This window comes from Dipodomys spectabilis, unplaced genomic scaffold (assembly GCF_019054845.1).
Source record: "Dipodomys spectabilis isolate Male_0828 unplaced genomic scaffold, ASM1905484v1 ptg000145l, whole genome shotgun sequence".
In the NCBI taxonomy this organism is placed as follows: domain Eukaryota; kingdom Metazoa; phylum Chordata; class Mammalia; order Rodentia; family Heteromyidae; genus Dipodomys; species Dipodomys spectabilis.
Window position 1 is genome coordinate 20,961,670 of NW_024870822.1, and position 12,254 is coordinate 20,973,923.

Sequence of the window (12,254 nt, forward strand, 5' to 3'; positions counted from 1 at the left end):
CCTTGAGTCCTGACCAGTGTCACTTGGTCATCTAATAGGTAATCAAAGTTTTTACTACGTGTGCTTAGAAATTCTCCTCATGGAGAATGGGAGCCAGTGGCTCATGCCTGTAATCTTAGTTACTCAGAAAGCAAAGATCTGAAGATTGAGAATCAAAGCCAGCTCAGGCAGACAAATCCCTAAGACTTTTATCTTCAATTAACCAACAAAAAAACTGAAAATGGAGGGGTGGCTCAAGTGGTAGAGCACGAGCATTGAGCAAAAAAGCCAAAAGAACATGCAACCTTGAGTTCAAGCTGCAGTAGCAAAACAGAAAGGAAGGAAGGAAGGAAGGAAGGAAGGAAGGAAGGAAGGAAGGAAGGAAGGAAGGAAGGAAGGAAGGAAGGAAGGAAGGAAGGAAGGAAGGAAAGAAGGAGGGAAGGATAGAGGGAGGGAGGGAGGGGGAAAAAAAGGAAGAGAAATTCACTTTTTGAGGAATGAAGCAACTTGAACAGAATTTCTTCTCTGAATAAAAGAGAAGTAGGATTTGATCAAAGTGTATTTATGTGCATGTATGGAATTATCCCAATGAACCCCCTTTGTAAATTAATATACACTGTGAAAAATTATGTTTTCTGAAATAACTAGAAGCTTGTAGACCTCAGACCAAAGTAATGATAAGGACATGGAAACATTACTTACTCTAGTTTGAGCAGAATGCATTGAAACTATATATAATTTGATATATTAATCAAAAGATGTTAATGTTTCAGGAAATGGATCTGTCACCTGCTCTAATTTGGTGGTCCATATTGCATACAGGTTCTGACTTAGCATATTGTAGTCTGTAGATCTGTACACCAACAGCCGTGAGGTCTTAGATCTTTTCTTGGCAAAATGAAGAGTTGAGAAACAGGTCAGCTCCCCTGTGCTGTGCTGTCCAAATGTGTGGCTTTTACATGCGGCTTTTACAGAGGCTGCTCAAAGCCCACCACAAGTCACAAGATGTCTCCTTAGACATTAAAATATGAAACTTCTAACAAAGGATGGGCTAAAAAGGCAGAAAAGTCCATTGGGCTCTTATCTCCAATTAGCTAGCAAAAAGATGGAAGTGGAGCTGTGGCTCAAGTGATAGAGTGCCAGCCTTAAAAAATAAAAGCCAAGCAGGAGCACAAGGCCCCAAGTTCCAAGCCCCAGTACTGGCACAAAATAAATAGATTAAAAATGTTTTTAAATAAAACTAATTGTTTGGAAGGAAGGTTCCCTTCCTTCCTTCTCTTATGATAGATCAAACCATAATATTCTGCAGTTGTGGTCGGCCTGGATCACATCCCAAGAATATTCTGTAGTGTAAAAGAGGACCAACTATCAAAATAAAGGTGGAAATACTTGTCTACAAAAAAAAACCTAACTTTTTGCCAGTACTAGAGTTTGCCAAGTACTCTACCACTTTAACCACACCCAAAATTTTTACTAACATAATTATATATATTTATTAGCTACATTATGGTATTCTTCCTTTCTCTCTCTCTCTTTCTTCTCTCTCTTTCCTTCTTTCTTCCTTCCTTCCCTTCTTTTTATCTTTCTTCCTTTTGCTCTTTCTTTCCCTTCCTTTCTTCTTCCCTCCCTCCCTATCTCTCTCCTCCCTCCCTCCCTCCCTCCCTATCTCTCTCCTTCCTTCCTTCCTTTCTTCCTTCCTTTCTTTCCTTTCTTTCCTTCCTTCTTTCCTTCCTTCCTTCCTCTTTCTTTCTTTCTCTTTCTTTCTTTCTTTCTTTCTTTCTTTCTTTCTTTCTTTCTTTCTTTCTTTCTTTCTTTCTTTCTTTCTTTCTTTCTTTCTTTCTTTCTTTCTTTCTTTCTTTCTTTCTTCTTTCTTTACCAGTTCTGGGGCCTGACCTCTGGGACCTGGATGCTATCTTTAACCTTTTTTGCTCAAGGCCAGTACTCTACCACTTGAGCCATAACTCTACATTCAGCTTTTTTTTGGGGGGGGCAGTTAATTGGAGATACAAGTCTTACAGACTTTCCTGCCCAGGCTGGCTTTGAACCACAATCCTCAGATCTCAGTCTCCTGAATAGCTACTATTACAGGCATGAGTCACTGGTTCTTCGCACAGTATGATGTTTTAATACATGTAAGAATATTTTGTATTCAGTTTTTGTTCTGAGGATAAATGGAAATTAGGACTGTCACTCACTGCTAGTGTCCACCTCAGAAAACAGGAGGCCAATGTGTTCTGAGACTCTGTGTTCCTTGAAAGGGGCTCTCTGCAGCCCTCTGGCATCCAGTGCCCTTCCTGGGATGGAGAAGAGATGGATGCATAGCAGGTGTTTGGGGGCTGCTGCTGCTCATTTTAATTATAGATATATTCACTTTTCTAATGTGAAGAAGGCAGTCTTTGTTGCAAAAACAAAAACAAAAAAAAACCCCTGTCTGCATGTCTAGCAGCATTCCCTAGCTAATGCTGGAGCAGTAACAAATTCTTCCTTCCCCATTTCTCCATGCCAGTCTTGGAAACTGAGACAACAAATGATGCCTGTCCTCCAGGCCCCGCCCACCACAGGGACCTCCTCCAAGAGTTCACCTTGTCCTCTCCAGGGCAGGGATTGGAAGGTAGTTCCCTTGACAACTGGCTGGAGGAAACAAAGGTGGGGATTTGCTTGCTTCCAACCTTGCTGGGGCCCCTGCCTGCCACTCACTACCAGGGGCTCCCAGGTCAGTTATGTTCCTCCAGTCACCTAGTTCTCAGCCTCTTCTTCTGTCTCATTGGTCAACTTACGTAACTTTGACTCATGTACATTACAGCGTATTGGGAGGCCTGTGTTTCTAACATGTTTGGGACTTCGTGAGAAAAACAAAAATATTCTCTACAGAATATTCAAAGTAAGGGAAATAAAAACCCCATGGCTGGGAGAGAGGCGCTCAGGTAAGGGCAGGGTTGCCTGGCATGTATTTTTGTATCCAACATGCTATTGTACACATGTCAGATCGATTTCTAACCCCACAAAGATCACCAAGAGTGAATGACAGCTGTGGGTAAAGAAAGTCTTAAGGTCACAGAAGGTCACTTCTTTTCTGACTTCTGATGAAGACATTTTGATTTATTTGCAGTCTTACATTTGGCTTACTAATACTTAATTTAAACAAATATGCAGTCTTTAAAAGTCAGCTTATCTCCCACTGAATCACGCAGCAGCTTTTGTATTGGAGAGAGAAGAACCAAAGATGGGGGAATGGGATAGGGAAGAGAGAAAGAGAGAGCGAGGTTGATCAAGATACATTATACACATGTGTGGATATGTCACAAGAAAACTCCCTTTGTATAACTAATAAATGGTCTTTGTGGGGGTGGGGTATGCCAGTCTTGGGGCTTGAACTCAGGACCTGAGCACTCTCTTTTAGCTTTTTTTCCTCCGGGCTAGTGCTCTACCACTTAAGCCATAGCTCCACTGACTTTTTTGGTATTTAATTAGAGCTAAGAGTCTCACAGACTTTCCTGCCCAAGGTGGCTTCAAACCTTGATCCTCAGATCTCAGCTTCTTCAGCTTACAGGTATGAGCCAGTGGTGCCTGACATTGATGTATGCTTAATTTAAAAAAAAAAAAAAAAAAAAAAGGAGACCACCATCTAAATCTAAAGCCTTACTAAGGACAACTTTGTATTCATTTTCCCCTAGGTAGCAGGATACTAGCTCCATCTATGCCTATTTATTGGCTATTTTCTGGCAGGTAAGCCCTGGGAAACGCCACCTTCTTCTGTATAAATTAGAGAAGATAACTCAGTGCTTGTAAATGTGTGGCAAGACCTAAATATGAGAGCGTGCGTACATCCTTGGCCCTAGTTAGTGCTCATTACAAAGTCTCAGTATTTCCTAATATACTGACAATGCAGAACTTTGTCAGAATTCACTCAGTATGGCACCTTTGGAACATGAGCTTCAAAGATCAACTCTCAAAGCCTGCTTCCTGCTCCTAATCTTGACACAGTCATTAACTTTGCTGTGTCCCTATTCCATCTGGAAGCATAGAGACCAGAATGATCCCAGTCATTTGGAGTTGTGTGTGTTGGAGAGCACACTGCCTGGTTCAGTAAATCTTAACCATTCCAGAAGTGTGAGAAGCAATGCTACACATCCTCCTTGACCCTGGCATTCTGGCAAACATCTGCTTCAAGTATAAGAAGCATTCTGTCATTTTTCCCCCTCAAGAGAAGAAAAACTGGTCCACTAAAGAGCTACTGGAGTTGAAATGTACTGATTTGTGATGGATTGAGGAAAGTTCTGTTCAGCACCCAACCTGTGACACAGAACAGGTCATATTTTTGTAAACTCTTCCTACTCTAAGAACGCTACCAGGGCTTCTTTGGAGACAGTGCATGCTTTTGTTGGAGTCTGACATTTAAAAGTGTTTGACGGCTCAGAACACCTTGTCTGAAGAGTTGCTTTACTACGATTTAATGGCAAATTCCATCCTGAATTTCCTGCCAACAAATCTATAAAGCTTTGTTTGAGACTGAAAGAATTCAGGAGGTTTCTTTTTAAGCTGGGAGGTGCTGAGTTAAAAAGAAAAAAGAGGAGAAGGAAGAGAAAAGTCTCGTGGGTATAGAGTGAGTGCTTGATGTAAAAACTGGCTGCCCAGCTCCAGAGTCCAGCAATTAAAAGGGACAAGATTAACAGCAAGCAAATAGCTCTCAACACATAGCCCAGAAGAGACAGCCCAGGCCCTGTTCAGTACCTCTCCTCCAGCAGTTTCCTTCCTGCCTGTAAACCAATGTGATGACAAAGCAGCTGGCAGCACCTTCTTACATAACACCTGCTCTGCATGGGGCTGTAAGCATGTCACTTGTCAACATCCAAGCTGCCCTTACAGAGCTAAGTTCAAAAAAATAAACATCAGCACTCTATGATGGCACTTGGTTACAGAGGAGTTTTGAACTTTCGTCACTGAGATTGTATTCAGGCAAGCCATTCAAATTCTTTGTAGTAATGTAGATCAGAAGTTGCATACCAGCGGCTTATGCTTGTAATTCTAGTTAGGAGGCTAATATCTGTAGGATCACAGTTCCAAGCCAGCTTAGGCCGAAAAGTCTATGATTAGCAAAATGTTGGGATGATGGCATGGCTCAAGTGGTAGAGCACTATACATGAGCAAGAAAGCCAAGCAAGAAAGCAAGACCCTGAGATTAAGCTCAAGTACTAGAGCACACACACACATACATGAAGATACACACACAGAGAGACCAGCAATAGAATTTAAGTGGCCATTGCTAGAGTATTTATTCTTTATGAATATGGATGACCATTATAATGTCACATGAAAAGGACAGGTTACAAAAATGAATTAACTCTAAGAAGCAGTGCATGTAAAAAAAATTTTGGGGGGGGTACGGTCATGGGGCCTGAACTCTGGGCCTGGGCGCTGTCTCTCAGGCTCTTCAGCTCAAGGCTAGCGCTCTACCACTTGAGCCACAGCACCACTTCCGGCTTTTTTCTTTTTGCTTATGTGGTGCTGAGGAATCAAACCCAGGACCTCATGCATACAAGGCAAGCGCTCTACCACTGAGCCACCTTCCCAGCCCCTGTATGTAAAATTTTAAATAAAGTTCTATTGCTTATTATTTAAAGACACAAACACATGTTGGAAAGTACAAAAGCATGCCCAAATGCATCAGCTTCAAGATAGTTACTTAGCTTTGAAGAAGGTTAGAGCTATGAAGGAAGAGAGAAGGATACAGAACTGACCTGTATCTGAATTCTTTAAGCCCCACCTCCACCCCGCAGAAAAAAGAGAACTGGGACTATTATACCAAAATGTTAATATGTACTAAACTTAGAGGCTAGGAACATAAATATCCATTATTCAATGTGCTTTTCTGTTTTTCTTTTTTTTTTTTTTTTTTTGTCAGTTGTAAGGCTTGAACTCAGGGCCTGGGTGCTGAGCTCTTTTGCTCAAGGCTAACACTCTACCATTTTGAGCCACAGTTCTACTTCCATTTCTTAAGTGGTTAATTGGAAATAAGAGTCTCATGGGGATTTTTCTGCCCTGGCTAGCTTCAAACCTCAATCCTCAGATCTCAGTCTCCTGGGTAGTTAGGAGTACAGGCATGAGCCACCATGACCCAGCTTCATTCATGGTTTCCTGTGGAGTCCGCGTTCCCTCCCATTGGAAGGTGCGCCTTTTGCTTTGCTTTCACTTGTTTTGCATTAATCAACCTCTTGCTTCTCCTACTTACTTGTAAATTCTTTTCCCAACCAGCAGCTCTGAGATCCAGGACATCTGGATCTGTCACAGTGCTCAGCTTTTTTGGGCATAGCTGGTGCTCTACCACTTGAGCCACAGCTCTACTTCCAGTTTTTTGCTGACTAATCATATAAGTTTCTTGGATTATCTACCTGGGCTGGCTTTGAGACTTGTTCCTCAGATTGCAGCCTCCTGTGTAGCTAGGATTACAGACATGAGCCACTGGCGCCTGACTTTATACTCACTTTTTATTTACCAGTCTTGATCTCTCTTTCCCTTGACAGACACTCACAGGTAAGGCCATGTTGATTTTTTGTGTCTCCAGTAATTGCAGGAACTTCAAGTTGGTGCCCTTTGCAAACAGATACTCTCTCAAGTCCCTGCTGAGAGCTACCTGTCAGCACTGATTGTCTTCTGGGGCATGGTTCAGTTACAGGAACTATTCCAACATCGTTGGATCCAAAATTCACAAGGAAAATGCATTTGTACAAACCTGATTCACTGAGTTAATCTGACAGTGACTGGAGTCAATTTCTTTTCTGACCTTGATGGTAGTACTAGCATTAGAAATCAGGGCCTTCACTTCTGGGGGAGGACAGTGGGGAAGGTGAGAGAGGGAAGGGATAGTAGAAGAAAAACAAAGGAGGGGGAACGATGTTCGAAAAGAAATGTATTCATTGCCTTACTCATGTAACTGTAACCCCTCTGTACAGCATCTTTACAATAAAATAAAATTAGGAAAAGAAATCAGGGCCTTATGCTGGTTGGCAGGTTCTCTACCACTTGGGCCACACACACACACACACAGACAGAGCTCTTTTTTGCTTTAGCTTTTAAAGTAGGGTCTCGTGTTTTGTTTTGGTTTGGTTTCTTTGTTTGTTTTTGTCTCAGTTAGCATGGACCTCGATCCTCCTATCCTATGGGCTTCCTATGTAGCTGGGACCATAGGCTCAAACCAGTATGCCCAGATTGTTGGTTGAGATAAGGTATCACTAACTTCATGTCCAAGCTGAACTCAAATCACCGTCTTCCCAATCTCAGCCTTCTGAGTAGTTTGACTTACAGACATGAGTCACCAGCCCCTAGCCCCCTTTTTTCTTTTTCTCTCCATGAAAATTTTGAGTGTACCAGAGAATATCCAGGGAATATCATGACTAATTATGAATGAGTAGAAGTAATTTGGTACAGTTTTTAATGCACAAGTTCTAGGGTCAAAGAAAGCTTGTTTCTCCCTTCAAGACCAGCCCTTTGCTTCCAGAAAACACCCACATAAATGTCATTTTGAGGGGAAAAAATTTCCCAACACAATCAATCTGTATAGGCAATTCTTTACTTATTTTTCCCTAGGTTTTTAGATCCACATCTATTATTTTTAGTGTAACACTTGCCATGTTGCCTTGCAATGTCTTCTTTTACTGTATCTTGCCCATTGGATAACGAAGTCCTCTAAAGTCAGAACCACACATTATTTTGTCCAGCATGAGGTCTGTTTATATGTAACAGTGGCCATATATGCTCAGTGCTCCGGAGCAAGGCAAACTGGGTTCAAATTCTGACACTACTTTTTGTCAACTATTTGACCAGGCAACATGGTATTGTTGACATGACAAATGGCTCATGCTGAAGACTTGTTGTTGTTAGTGCTTTTATGTTGCTGTTGCTAATATTGTTAACTGCATAAATATTTGTTAGCCAAACTACTACATGTCTGGCCCAAACCTCCAATCACAACAGTTAAAGTGGCACCACAAAGGGAATGGGACTGGAAGTACAAGGTCACAATGGTCATTTATGGAGAATTCCTGTTAGAAGAAAACAGGCTACGCTTTCTAAAGTACTCCCTGATGAGGGTAAGAAAGGCAAATGAATGAAATTCGGGAAGGTGTCAGAAGGTGTTTTCAGAGTCTACCTGTTTGGGCAAGTGAATTTTCTCTGGGAGCCTGCAAGAGACAGCTTAATTGGTGGTCATTAGAATAGATGCAACTGATTACACATCACTTAAAAGCATTTCAGCTCCTTTTTTTTTTTTTTCACTTTATAATCTTCTCCCTTCATCCTTCCCTGGCAACTTTTCTGCTTACTCCTCATTGAAGTTTAAGAGATACACATTTTTAGGGAAATTTGCAGCCTGTTATTCTACTTCAGGCTCTTTACTCTTTTCTTAGCTGCAATCTAAGTACCAGCACTTGTAGAAATGCCTACTGCGTGTTCCCTGCTGCAGGCCAGGCCTCTTCTCTGCTTCCCCAGAACCCTAACACAGCCTTCCTAAGCAACAGATTGCTTCTAGTTTTATTTATTTTTATTAGCCTGTATTATGTTTACAAAATAATGGGTTCATTATGATATTTTCATTAGGTACATTCACCCCTTATTAATCTCTCATCCTCTCTCCTAGCTCCATTCCTCTTCCTCCTCTTTCTGCTTTCATGTCTCTTTTCTATGTGGGGAGGGAGATAATACTGGGGTTGGAACTTGGGCTGGGCCGTTTTTGCTCAAGGCTGGCACTCTACCACTTGAACCTTAATTCCATTTCTGGTTTCTTGCTGGTTAAGAGTCTCATGGACTTTTCTGCCTGGGCTGGCTTTGCACTGCTATCCTCAAATCTCAGCCTCCTGGGTAGTTAGGATTGTAGGTATGAGCCACTAGTGTCTTGCTCATGATGTGTGTGTGTGTGTGTGTGTGTGTGTGTGTGTGTGTGTGTGTGTTTAATCCAGACTCCACATATGCTGGAGAATGTGATCGTTGTCTAGCTTAGTTTGCCTAACATATCTCCAGTGCCCTCCATTTTCCCACAAACAACATGGTTCTCTCTCTCTCTCTCTCTCTCTCTCTCTCTCTCTCTCTCTCTCTCTCTGTGGCTATATAAAACCCCACTATGTGTATTGCCACAGTTTGCTGTCTATCTTCCACTAACAGGCATCCAGGCTGATTCTATTACTTCATTCTTATTGCAGTGCTGCAATAAGAATCAAGGCAGAGGTATCGCTATTAGATCCTGACTGTAATTCTTTCCTATATATACCCACTGGTAATAGCAAGACCACTTGGTAGTTCTGCAACCTCTATACTTTCTATAGTTGACATGTTAATTTATCAAGGGTTACTTTTTCTTCCACACTCTTGCCAATTGGCAATAGTGTTAGCTGTGTTGCTGTTTATTCCTTTGTTTGTTTGTTTTATGATTGCCATTCTGACTGGGGGGGAGATGGAATCTCAATGTGGTTTATTTGATTTTTTGTTGTTGTTGTTTGCTTATTGGCCAGAACTCAGGGTATCACCCTTGCTCAGCTTGCTTGCTTGGCAAGCTTAAGTATGCCTCCAACCCTCAGATCTCAACCTGATGAGTAGTCACCAAGGCCTGGTTACATTGTAGTTTTGAATTGCATTTCTCTGATGGCTAAAGATGTTGTACTTTTTTGTATATTTATTGGTTATTTGTACTTCTTTTTTTTTTTTGTCGTGGGGCTTGAACTCTGGGCTTGGACACTGTCCCTACGCTCTTCAGCTCAAGGCGAGTGCTCCACCACTTGAGCCACAGCACCACTTCTGGTTTTCGAGTAGTTTATTGGAGATAAGAGTCTCACAGACTTTCCTGTCTGGGCTGGCTTTGAACCACGATCCTCAGATCTCAGCCTCCTGAGTAGCTAGAATTACAGATGTGAGCCACTGGTGCCCGGCTTGTACTTCTTTTAAGAATTATTTATTCTGTTCATTTGCCCATTTGTGTTAATTGGATTCGTTGCTTTTTTGATGATTAATTTTTTGAGGTCTTTTGTATATTTGTGGTATTACTCTCCTGTTGGATGAATAGCTGGCAAAGATTTTTCTTCTATTCTATAGACTGTCTCGTCACTCTGATAATTGTTTCTTTTGCTATGCAGAAGCTTTTTAATTTGAAGCAAGCTACTGCAGTCATATTCAGAAAGTCATTGCCATGTGGTAGATTATTTCATATTTCTTCATCTAGTTCTTCCTCCCTGCCATTCCTCTCCACAAAGGTAAGGGTCCAAGTAGCTCCTTTGTTTCCTGATATCCTGGGAAAATAGCATAAAGCCTAGCATACAGTAGATGGTCACTAAACACTTGTTGGTTAAATACATCATTATGTAACTTTGAAGTAGGTACTATTATCTTCATTTGGAAGTTAGGGAAACTGGTGATATGAAATAAGTAGCTCAGTATTACTTAGCTAGTAAGCAGGAACCAAGGCCCTCTGTCTAAGTTGTTTGTTTTTTAATTTTAATTTTAATTGTTATTATAAAGGTGTTATACAGAGGAGTTACAGTTATATAAGTCAGGTAATGAGTAAATTTCCTTTTGGGCAATGTTACCCCTTCCCTCACTCTCTCCCAATTTTTCTCTCCTATCCCCATCCACAAGTTGTACAGTTCATTTTTAGCATAATGTCTAGTGAGTACCACTGATGCATTTGTCCACCCCAAATTTCTATGCTCCTCCTTACCTTCCCAAAGACAAATAAACAAAGAAGACGAAAAGAAAAGAAAAAAACAAAGAGAAAAGCCTCTTGTTTCCATTTCCCAGAGTTCATTTCAATAAACATTATTTTATGTGATCAGAGGCACATAGGCATTGCACCTTTGTACCCTTCCCCTAAGAATATCCTTCTTTGGTCTCATTGTGTGAATGCCTAGAGTCTTGTATAATTGATCATGTCCTGGTATTTTTTAGATATAGCTCCCGCATTTGAGAGACAACATGCACTGTTTGTCTCTCTGAGCTTGGCTTACCTCACTTAACATGATTTGTTCTAGATCTATCCATTTCAGTTTGTTTGGTTTTGAAATTACTTTCTCTACCAGATTATATCTTGCCCTAGACAAATCCTCCAGGAACTGTATGAACACTGCATTGGGCTGAGATGGGGCTTATGACTGAGGACTTGGTAGCACTCAGAGGGCATGTGACCATGCGGCTAGATTTAGGCAGGGACCCCAGGCAGAAAGAGGGTTGGAAGTAGGGGCTGTTTGACCTTAACTCTCTCTGCAATGTGCTCACAGAGAATTCTTTCATCTTCTCAGAACTCCATTTGCTTCTGTGCCACAAATTGCTAGGCTCTCCTTGCTTTTACACACTTCCCAAAATGTCTGTGAAGACTTGTGGTAATTACATAGAGATTCTAGTTTTTTAGAAAGAGATGTCATTGTATCAATGCCAGGCATTATTAGTCGATTAAATGTATTATAGCAACCATTTATCGCTACTCATCTTCTTTAAATATCAGAGTCTAGGTTCCTGCAGTTGTCTAGTTCAAAGCCAAAACCTAGTCCAGCCCCAACTCATTTCCTGTATTCATTGAGGACAAAGAAAATACTGGCTGAGGCTTGTATGCCCTTGCTGGACAGGAATTCTGGTGAATGAGGCAAATTAGGAAGCCATGACATTTCATGGGAGGTAATCTTTTATGCCCACATATAATTCCTGGGCAAATACATTCAGGCCCTACTCACCCACTAATGGTGTCCCACATTGCTGTCCAAATCCCATCTCCTTCTGGCAGCTACCTTTTATGTACCTCCTCCAAGGCCAAGTCCAGCCAGTGGGCCCAGTCCACCTGAAATCTAAACAACCTCCGGATTCCTTACCCATGTGAATGTAATCTGTCACCTTTGATTTCTCCTCAAGTTTCGAGTCCTCAGTCAGTCATCAAATCCTGTCCCTTCCAAATCCAAATCACTTCTCCTAGCTGACTCTTATTCTCCTCCTTTTTAAGAAGTGTTCTGGTTCTGGCTCCAATCCTCTGTTCACCTCACTGTTGCTCTTTTTGGGCATAGCTCCTTTCCTCAGAGCTGGCTTTGGCAGACTGATTGGATGATGGTCCATCCTCAATTCATCCCTGCTCTCCCTATCTTCTAGTCATGCTCTGCCTTCAAACTCTCCAGCATCCCCAACAACAAGCTTCTTACCTTCCCTGTGTCTTTTCACACCTGTTCCCCACTGAGAATGCCAATCCACCTCTTTGCCACCTGAGGATTTCAACTCATCTCAGGTCCCATTTCCCTTCTTTCACAACTTCCTTC